Source organism: Nannobrachium achirus (assembly GCF_963921795.1).
Source record: "Nannobrachium achirus genome assembly, chromosome: 12".
Lineage (NCBI taxonomy): Eukaryota > Metazoa > Chordata > Actinopteri > Myctophiformes > Myctophidae > Nannobrachium > Nannobrachium achirus.
Genome location: NC_137832.1, coordinates 51,624,843 through 51,636,340, shown reverse-complemented (window position 1 = coordinate 51,636,340; position 11,498 = coordinate 51,624,843).

Genomic DNA, 11,498 nt, shown 5'->3' with positions numbered 1-11,498 from the left:
TTGTAGTGGAGCATAAGTACAATATTTGCCTCTGAAATGTAATGGAGTAAAAGAATTAAGTAGTCCAGAAGAGTAAAAATCCTCAGACGTGTACTTATACCGTACTTGAGTAAAAGAACTGAAGACCTGCTAGAAAGAGCTGAGATGAAGCCGCTGAGTGAAGAAGTGAAGCTATGAAGATAGAAGATGATTGGACACACATTTAATGTGTGTCCTAATAGGACCACAACAATGACTGCAATATAGAAATGACATGGGCACCAGAAGGGAAAAGAAGAAAAGGAAAACCAAAGACCACCTGGAGGCGTACCGACGGTACCGTTGAGAAAAAAGAAAAAAAGCAGGATGGAAATCATGGTCTGAAGTGAGAACTGCAGCAGCTGACCGTGAAAAGTGCAAGCGCTCTGTGAAGGCATTGCAGTATGTGGCACAAGGCACGAAGTGGATAGGTAACACAGGTAGTGGCCGGATGGGAACCGTTTTTTTTTAGATTCCCGGTTCGATCCCGGGCTCCCCCAGAGTTACTGTTGAAGTTTCCTTGAGCAAGACTCTGAACCCCTAGTTGCTCCCGATGTGCAGGTTGGTGCCTTGCAAGGTTTCCTCCACCATCGGTGTATGAATGTGTGTGTGAATGGGTGAATGTAATGCACCATTTACGTAAAGCGCTTTGGATAAAAGCTAAAAGCAACATATACATGCACCATTTACCAAGTACTATGATACTGTAGTTGATACTGCACTAAATACTAAATGACAACGGGTACTACGGGTTCTCTGACAACAATCGTCCCCAACGGGCATTGGCCTAGTGTTGTTGGCCTTAATGACTTGCCAAAAATAGGGATGCCTGGGTTAGTGGGAGAGCTAATGCAGGTGTTTACCCAGATCCTTGCCTAATCAAACTATTTAGACTATTTATATTTATACAGGTACATCTAGAGTACCTACAGTACGTTTCACCAGCGATCCGATCGATTTCTGAGACATATTGTCGGGGTCTTTGTCAGAGTCCTGTTGTACCTGTTTGTCATGTGTCCCATATGGAGATCTCTGTATGTGATGTCATTATTAGGCTATTATGCTCATCATCATCATCATCATCATCATCATCATCATCATCTGTTTTAAGTCCACTTTCCAGGAACCGATGGGTTGGACTGGCTTCTCGTTATGGCTTTCCTCCACCGGGAACAGTCCATGGCCACCTCATGGTCGATGCCGAGTGCCCTCATATCAGCCACCACGATCATCTGCCAGGTCTTCTTAGGCCGGCCACTGGGTCTTGTCCCCTCTATGTTAAATGACATAACTTTCTTCACCCAATCATTATCTTCCTCATATCCTACATATTGGCATGCCCATACATGGGCAACCTCTATCCCAAAACTATATCCGGTGGAAGCACTTCTGTCGCAGGTGCATTGTGATGTGAGCGAGTTCTCCCCAGAATAGGGAAGCTATCAGGGTTCATGTGGTTAAACTGAAGCTGTTGAAATTCAGACCTTCCATCATTAGGAGGAGCCCTTTGACGGGTACATGGCAAAATCCAACTCCATTGTTATGCTTTCAGACTTAATTACCTTTTCAATGTGATGCAGATTTACAGCCATGAGGAATTGATTGACTGATTGAATACTTTATTAGCAGTTCGCAGGGGAAAAGTACAAGACAGTACAGTTCAGATACGGTCTACTGATAGTATTTTTAAACCCAAGAAAGCACTATGGCTTCATTGGGTTCCTTTGAACTCATTTCAGGAATCAGGCTCCAACTCTGTACACATCTTATACACACCCAACCCATTCATCAAAACCACCATAGCGTTTTGACTTGTGAAATGAGGCCAACAATAAAACACTGATCCGAAAATGTTCCTGGATTAACATCAATATTGATGATAACTGCCCTAAGGGGCCAGACAGTTCCCAGAAGTTCTGGCACACAGTCCAAACGGAAGGTGGGTACGTGGGTATGGTTTTACGGGATAAAGGTAGAGAATTACACATAGTGAAACTGAAACTTTGCAACAGCCATACGGGCTGATAGGGCTGTACTTGATGAAATCCAGTATAAATACAGGGGATTCAGACCTACTTTCTCCACACAACATATCTCTCTCACTCTGAAACACACCTGCAGGAGACAAGCAGCAGATCTCACCTAAAGAACGACATGACGTCCAGAGTGGCAGTACTCCTGGTGGCAGCCGTCTGCATCGGCTTTGCAGCAGGTAAGGCAGGAGCAACCGTGGCGTGCACAGCACACAGCGCGCACACACACACACACACACACACACACACACACACACACACACACACACACACACACACACACACACACACACACACACACACACACACACACACCGAAAATCAGAGACATATTTGTAATTGTTGTTAGTCATGGCTCATGGTTGATGATGCTTACAAGGTCTAACCTCAGACTACAGGTGTATGGTTTGCATCTCTCATTTTGTAACAGAATCCACTGCACAATATTGAGCCTTACAATGGATATAATATTGTCACTCTTCAGCAGATAGGCTACCTTGTATTTCCATACCTCAGAGCTTCCGTTACTAATAGTATTAAGTAACGAATATAGTACCATATTAGATCAAATAATCTACCATTCAACCGTTCTATATCTATAATTGTGTCCTTTGTCTCTCTCTCTCTCTCTCTCTCTCTCTCTCTCTCTCTCTCTCTCTCTCTCTCTCTCTCTCTCTCTCTCTCTCTTGCAGCTCAAATGGACGCTCTTTTTGATTGCTGTCCTGAGTTAACAGACAAGCCCCCCGGTCGTGGATTCAACCCCAAGTCCTACACCATCATCGAGGCGGGGGAAGGCTGCAAAGAAGGCGCCACTGTGTATGTGACACATTTTCCACTAACTATTTATGTCATGGAACTGTTGCTTGCTACTTAATTGCTAGTGATGTTATTACATGTACACCCTAGCTACTTGCAAAACAATCCAAATAAGAGTGAAATAACAATTGTATGGCTTATGGTCTAAATTCTCTGTGTGTGCTTCCTTCCAGGTTCGAAACCAGGTCAGACAAGGTGAAGAACATTTGTGTCCCTCACCCCAGCAAGAGGGGATGGGTGGCTAAAGCCATTCAGCGCATTGACAAGAAGAAAGAAGCTCAGCAGTGAACAAGGTAACAGAAGAATTTCAGTTCTGTTGAACTCGATCACCACTCTTTTTTTGCATGATCATTTACTTAACTCCATTTACATTTATGCTTGTGAACAAATGAATAGGAGCAAAGTACAAAAATTGTACCGCTTTACTCCACACTTGATGAAAAGCTAAACTGCTGCTTTTACTAAAAAAAGAGGGCTCACAGGCAGACTTCACAGTTAGGCCTATATGAAAATGTTAAAATGTCTGTGGATTTGCACAATTGTTGTCATTAACAGCTGTTCTCTTGGTTGTCTTGCTTGCAGGAGAAAAAAACAAAACAACAACAACCCACATCTGAGGCAGAGCATTTAAAAAGTGTGACCACTGAAGATCAGGATGAATCTATGACCACCTTTGTGCCTGCAAGGAACACTGTACACCCACAGCATTCATTTGAGTGTACTACTAGTCATATGAAAGCTACTATCTGCATAATGGAGCCATTATGATGCACGATATTTTATATCTGGTCGAGGTTGTAAAGTTGCTGTTAAGTTATTTGTTTGCTGTGGGTTGTGTGGTAAAGCAGTTCCTTTGCAAGTGTGCACTATATGTAGCATATTCAGTCTTTTAAGCTCATATTTCTATTACATCAATGTACTGTACTTGTCTTCCTTTTGCCAGGGATTCAAATTTTTTAATGTTTATAACTGTACTGTATGTGTTGTGTACACATTTCAAGAAACTATTATCAAAATTGTTCCTTTTTTTACTTTGATATTCAGTTTTAAATGATGAATGAATTGTCCATGTTGCCTTGTACTTGAAAAATAAAATGATATACATAATATTAATATCTTGGATTTTTTTTAATCACAAACATATATTGCACAAATGACCAAGAAATAATAACACTATGACAGGACTTATGGACATGAATCATGAAATAGTCCTTACTAGCACTGTGTATGATTTCATCATGCAAAAAGAAGTCTATATATACACCTGTACTTGACTTGGGTGAATATCAAAAGCAGATTTTCTCCCCATCCCCCCCAGCAAATCCAACCTAATTTAAACCTCCTCCATATACCTTATATAACCTAGTTTTGAATGCTAGACATTTCCAATGTACCTTATGGGCCAATCAATAGTTCAGTTCGGGGACCTTAGGTTGGCAGAGGGAGAGACAGGATTACAGCTTAGGCAATTGGCACTGGGTGAAAATTTGGTTTTGTGGGATATGTAGTATATATATTTTTACAGGGTAGCTATAAGAACTTTCTTTGATATATTGGGGCAAGTCCACATACTTTCTAATAACCATTTCCTGCGTGAATGTGGGGGCAGATTGATATGTGTTTATTATTGAACACCAACTGTTTGAACAACTTTGGACACACGTGTAGTCCACCAAGACACCTCCAACTGTCGATTTCATATAAACATGATGCAGGTAAACAAATAAATCCATTATTCTCAAGCTCAACACAACACATTGTGATCGGGGGTTATCAATAGGTCCTCCATACATAGACAAATGTGTCCGTGCTCATGAGACCAAATTACTGAAAGAATATGTTTTTGTCTCCACCAGCCGAAGGCATGGGGGAGAGTATGTTTTCCCCTTCGTCCGTCCGTCCGTCTGTCCGTCCGTCCATCCGTGCGTGCGTCCGTCCGTCCGTCCGTCCGTGTGTCCTCGCAGTTTGTGTGCACCTAATCTCAGTCGCCGTTGGCCCGGTCGCTGCCAAAGTGAGCACACACACTCCCTGGATGCCAATCTAGAACCTCTGCCCTAAATTTTTCAAATGGGCCTTTTCTAGCGCCACCTAGTGGCCGATGTTCGCAAAACACATTTCTGTGCACTACTCTTACAGATATTGTCCAAAAATCCTACAAATCGGTAGGCAGTATCTCGACAGTCATGTGATCGACACAGATCTGTCCGATTTTGCATATTCCATCCTGATTGGCTAAGATTGGCTTCCAAAGTTTGTAGGATTGAGCCGTTTTGAACAAAATGCCTCAAATCCCAAACGCAAAGTGCAATTATCATGAAATCGCGCACACACGTTCCCACTAGGTCGAGGAAGAAATGCCACTTCAAAATTTTTAAATCAGCCTCATGGTGGCGCTATAACAGGCCGATTTGTGGTTTTACCTATAACTCCACCGATCAGTTTCAAACTTTGTAAGCACACTCCCTAGAGGCCAAGGAAAAACCCTTTCCCTGCATTTTTCACATCAGCCTTTTATAGCGCCACCAGGAGGCCGACTTATGTAGAACACAATTTTTCCTATTATTCCTTGAGATTTTAACCAAAAATCATGCAAATCGGTACACAGTATCTAATAGTCTTGTGATCAAGTCCGATCCGTCTGATATTTCATATTCCATCCTAATTGGCTAATATTGGCTTCCAAAGTTTGTGGGATTGCTCCGTTTTTGAACAAAATGCTTCAAATCATCAACGCAGCTTGCGATTACCGTGAAATTTGCCACACATGTTCCCACTATGTCAAGGAACAAATGCTACCCTTTTCATGTTGGCCTGTTATAGCGCCACCAGCAGGTAGACTTTAGCAAAACACATTTTTGGAACACAATGCCTCAAATCATGCATGCAGTGTCCGATTGCCATGAAAGGTCTAAGGTGAAGAACATATGCCAGCCTTTTTACATTGGCCTATTATACAGTAGCACCACCAGGACGCCTGGCCTGGTGGAGACCTGTGCTCGGAAGAGCACTGCTTCTAGTTTGACACTGATTTACTATACTAGAAGCTGGGCCGCCCGGCGTCTAGTCGGCGACCTGGCCAACTCGGAACAATGTAAATAGGGAATGAATGCCCCGCCCTTTAATGCAAACCCCATTATACCTGTTTTCATAGGACCCGTTTTGACCATCTGTCTGCCTGGGCATAAATGGCCATATATGGAGATATCTGTATCTGTCTGTCTGTCGGCGTCCATTTTATGTCCATATATGGATGGAGATCACTGCAGTTATAGTTCTGGGTCCATTTTATGCCCATATATGCCCATATATGGAGATATCTGTCTATCTGCGTCCATTTTATGCCCATATATGGAGATCTCTGTATCTGTCTGTCTGTGTCCCTTTTATGCCCGTATTTGGAGATCTTTGTGATTCTGCGTCCATTGTATGCCCATATATGCCATATATGGAGATATCTGTTCATCTGCGTCCATTTTATGCCCATATATGAGATCTCTGTCGCTTTTTCAAACAGATGGTCAAAACGGGTCCTATGACAACATGTATAATGGGGTTTGCATTAAAGGGGGAACCGGCACTGTGTCTGCAACACAGAGGCACGGAGGCACAGACAGATACAGAGATCTCCATAATGGGCATAAAGGGACACAGACAAACAGATGGAGGAGGAGACAAACTTAATGCAAACCCCATTATACCTGTTGTCATAGGACCCGTTTTGACCATCTGTTTGCCTGTGTCCATTTATGCCCATATATGGAGATATCTGTATCTGTCTGGCTGCGTCCACTTTATGCCCATATATGGAGATATTTGACCATCTGTTTGCCTGTGTCCATTTATGCCCATATATGGAGATATCTGTATCTGTCTGTCTGCATCCATTTTATGCCCATATATGGAGATCTATGCAGACACAGTGCCAGTTCCGGAAAATCCTGATGTCAGACATCAGAATCCGAACCTTTCGTGCTGGTTCCAGAAAATCGTGTATCGGGTCGGGTCGAGGCCGAGCACTGCACTACCTGCTGCGGTGGGGAACGCGAATTTGAAATAGGGAATGAATGCCCCACCCTTTAATGCAAACCCCATGAATGCCCCACCCTTTAATGCAAACCCCAATATACCTGTTGTCATAGGACCCGTTTTGACCATCTGTTTGTCTTTGTCCACTTATGCCCATATATGAAGATCTCTGCACACACAGTACTGGTTGCGGAAAACTCTGATGTCAGACATCAGCTCCGCATACGGGCATTCATTTTATTCCCATATATGGAGAACGCGCGTGCCGGTGGGACGAACGGTTCTCGAGATACGCGGATTACATACATACATACACACTCACAGAGATTTTTTGTTGACTCATGTGGCGTACGTGATGTCAGAGCCTTTTATGAAGTGATGTCACAATGAGTCAGCGCTTGCGCCGATTTCCTCCGGAACAGCCTGATGTCAACAATCAGCTCCGCATAAGGAGATTCCGAACGTTTTGCGCCGGTTCGAAAAAAATGTGCGTCGGGTCGGGTCGAGGCCCGGCACTGCACTCCGCGCCGCGGCGGGGAACGTGCGTGCCGAATCTGAAGCCGGTGGGACGAACGGTTCTTGAGATACGCGGGGCACATACATACATACTCACAGAGATTTCTCGCATTTATTGTAAGATGACACTATGGCACATTATGAGTCCAACTAGTAGCATACTAGTGGTTCTCAAATGTTTGATTTGCAAGGACCACCATATGTTCCTTGCAAACCATATGCACCAAATGGCATTTGGTTCCATTTTTACACTATCAGAGTTACACACCTGTTATGGTCATTCAGGGTTCTCGCTTTATGTGTTTCTGTTCATATTATTGTCTGCTCATTTTTGTATGTCTGTGGCAAAAATTAAATGTTGTGAAAAATGTCCACCACAAGCCAACAGGGCGATGACCCCTGGTCGTGATCTTGTAGAGCGGCTATTTACCTTGAATGTTCACCCCAGAATAGGGACACTGTTCATTGTATATGTCAAAGGAATGACAACAACCAGCCATGCACAGAAACCATAAATGTCTAGACAGCACTTTCCAGCACCAACCACGCCCACCAAAATCCTAATCCTCACCTACTGCAGGTCTGGCCCCCGGCACTCTGTCATGCTATGACTTGACACTTACTGTTCTTGAATACTATTCCTACAGAGTGTGGAGATGATACAATGATAACAAAAATGAAAAGTGTGCTCATGGTGCCAAGAGTGCAGAATCACATGATTTGCAAGAAGCCAGGCAGAGGTTCTAGTAAAAAGTGGTGTGTTACTGCATACAATACCCAATAGTACCATGAGGTGGTGCCTCCCTTTGTTTTGGTTTGTTACACTAGAGCAGTAGGGGTTTTTGCAAACATTTTCATGTCAAAAGAAAAGAAAGTCTCCAGCTATTATAATATTGAGTAACTATTTCTGGTTGGGATACCAATTTAACCCAACCATGAGAGAAACCCCTACAAATATAATTTATCAAATTAAATGTTATGTGTTCCATTTCCTCTACCTTTTATCACTTCAGATTTCACTTGTTTAACGTGTATGTATGAGTTCTCTCTACTGATTGGATTAAATTGGTATCCCATCAACCTGACTAAAGAGCAGGGGAGATGGGAGAGACCCGGCCTTGTTATCGAAGAAATAGACCTGCTCAATAGAAATGGATTACTTTCAGCATATAAGAGCAATTTAACAGTTGTATTAACAATACCATGTCACATTTATTATTACACCAATTTTAATTGAAATCTCAATTCCTGGACAGTCAACTCTCTAATAATTCAACCCACACAGTAGGCCTACATGATTCACTCTAAATAAACAAATTAAACAGTGTGACTGTGATTGGAAACTAGAACTGTTTCTTGTGTTATAGAGCATGACAGAGTTGCGTGCCAACAGCTGATCTACAGTTCACAATGAGTCGCGATGTGATGCATTTGTGATCTTGTAGATCGGCTAGATTTCCGGCCCAACAGAGTCGTTCGCACGCCAAAATATTTTGCCGTGCTTTACTTTGAAACTGACAGCACAACTCATGTTTGTCTCTCCGCCAAGTTCACTTGATTGATGATGAGATCTTCCTTAATGCTTTATGGATGAACAGTCACTCTTGAATACATTAGGATAGAATGACTTGAATAGGACCTCGTTTCCAATCCAAACAGAAATTCAACACTCCAAAGGTTTAAAACCGTATCAACTTCCTAACATCCTTGAGAACTGTTTGCCTGGTTAAACAGCATCCTACATATTTTGTGATGAGCATCTGCCACCAGGCCAGGTATAGCTCCACTGCACATAGTACTATGTGCAGTGGAGCTATAACTGGCCTGGTGGCAGATGCTCATCACAAAATATGTAGGATGCTGTTTAACCATATCTATAGACAAGACAATACATTGTCTTGTCTATAGATATGTGTTAAATCAATATAGAAAGATATTGATAAAACAATCACAACAAGAAGTAGTGTGGCACTTATTGGATGACTCAAACAAACAAAACTACTGTAAGTATCTGTGATACGTGGATTAGCTTTCACAGAGACGGCATAATTATAACTGTAGGTTTCATCTGCATTATTTAGTATTATTAGTATAGTATTTATGTAATAAGGTGTTGCTTTCACAGGTCACTCACATAGCCCACTGTAGTATCAAATGCCACCAAATGATAACTTCCCCAGAATGCACTGAAAATAAGGAAGTAAATAATGTCAATAAATTATGTTTTATCATTACTCTCTGTCTACTGAGCAATCTTCGTTCCTACTCTCACCTATGGTCATGAAGTGTGGGTCATGACCGAAAGTATAAGGTCGCGGGTGCAAGCGGCCGAAATGGGTTTCCTCAGACGGGTGGCTGGTATCTCCCTTAGAGATAGGGTGAGAAGTTCAGTCACCCGAGAGAGACTTGGAGTAGAACCGCTGCTCCTACACTTGGAAAGGAGTCAGCTTAGGTGGTTCGGGCATCTAGTACGGATGCCCCCCGAGCGCCTTCCTAGGAAGGTCCTCGATGCGCGTCCCACTGGGAGGAGACCCCGTGGCAGACCAAAGACCTGAGGGAGTGGAGGAAGTTGCTCGGGATAAGGAAATCTGGAGGTCTCAGTTGGAACTGTTACCCCTGCGACCCGATTCCGGATAAGCGGTTGAAGATGGATGGATGGATGGATGGACATCTACATGCAATATATCATTCAATGAAGATTGAGCTTTGAACACATTTAAGTAAAATGGAAACAGCTGATCTACAAGTTCAAGCCCTCCTTTTGTTAGCTTGTAGATCTTCTATTTTTGGTGAAGGATTGGCTGTGATTTTCATCAAAACTCTATTTTTGCCACGGACAAACAAAGTAAGTGTGCAGAAACGCATTAAAAAGCTAGTCCTAAATGAAGGGGGTCCAAATGGACCCTTACAGGTCTGTAACTGAGTTATGGGGGTGACTCTGGCTCCTAATGCCATAGTATCTATTCCAATGTAAGCATTTTAAAAGTATTTCTGCATAAATGGTATGGTAAAAGGTGCATTTACAGTATATAGCGATTTATCCCAAAGTGCTTTACATAGATTCACCCATTCACACACCAATGGAGGAGGAAACCATGCAAGGCACCAACTAGCACATCGGAAGAAGTTAGGGGTTCAGCGTCTTGCTCAAGGACACTAACTGGGGGAGCCCGGGATCGAACTGGGAACCTTGCAGTTCGCCGTCCGGCCACTCAACCCCTCGCTGCGACGCGTTGTGAGCTTGGAGATCGCTTATTTTCAGTGCTTGATACCACAGTGAACTAAGCATAATCAAGTGGATACCGAAGATGTGGCGTATGGCATGGATTTCTACACAGAGAGGGCAATTCTTTCAACATAAGATGCTTCATTCAAGTTAAGGAGAGTTTTGAAAAGGCAATTCTTTTGAATGCTGCCCTCAGGTATGGCATGGAAAGAGGGCATTCGCATTTCTTTCACCTTAGTGAAAACGGCATTCATGGTCTGGAGAGGGCACTTTTTACTGACGGATAAAAGGGCAGGGGCTCAAGTCCCCTTTCATGTACATTATATGTGCACGTGCCTGGTGTCATACATATTCTGAAAAATACCTGGAGACTGGCTTTCAGTAATTGGGTCTTATGATGAACAAATTAAGAACTGTATAATGTTATGTAAAATAAAGGTAAAAATTTGCCACAGAACCCATTTGTCTGTGTACGGACATATGGATGACCCCTGACCAATTAAGGCCCAAGGGGACACTGGTAAACTAATAGGGTTTAACTGGTTAAAAATGTATTGGTGAAATGCTTCATGTGAAATTAAGTCTGTACTGACTTTATTGTGCATGATGCATAACGATGCACAGTGCATTGTTTCATAGTGTAGATCACACAACCGAATGCTGTAAATCATTTTTTTGTTGACACCACTATTAAGAATATAAATTGTGTTTTCTTACTGGCAAGGATTGGCAGGCAATGAAAGTGATGAAAGCTTATACTTTCGTTTTCATTTTTATGCCAATCGTTTTTTTGTTGAATTTACAGTAATCCCTTATCATGTTGAGACTAGTCTGTGTGGGTAACTACAAACAAACGAGACAGA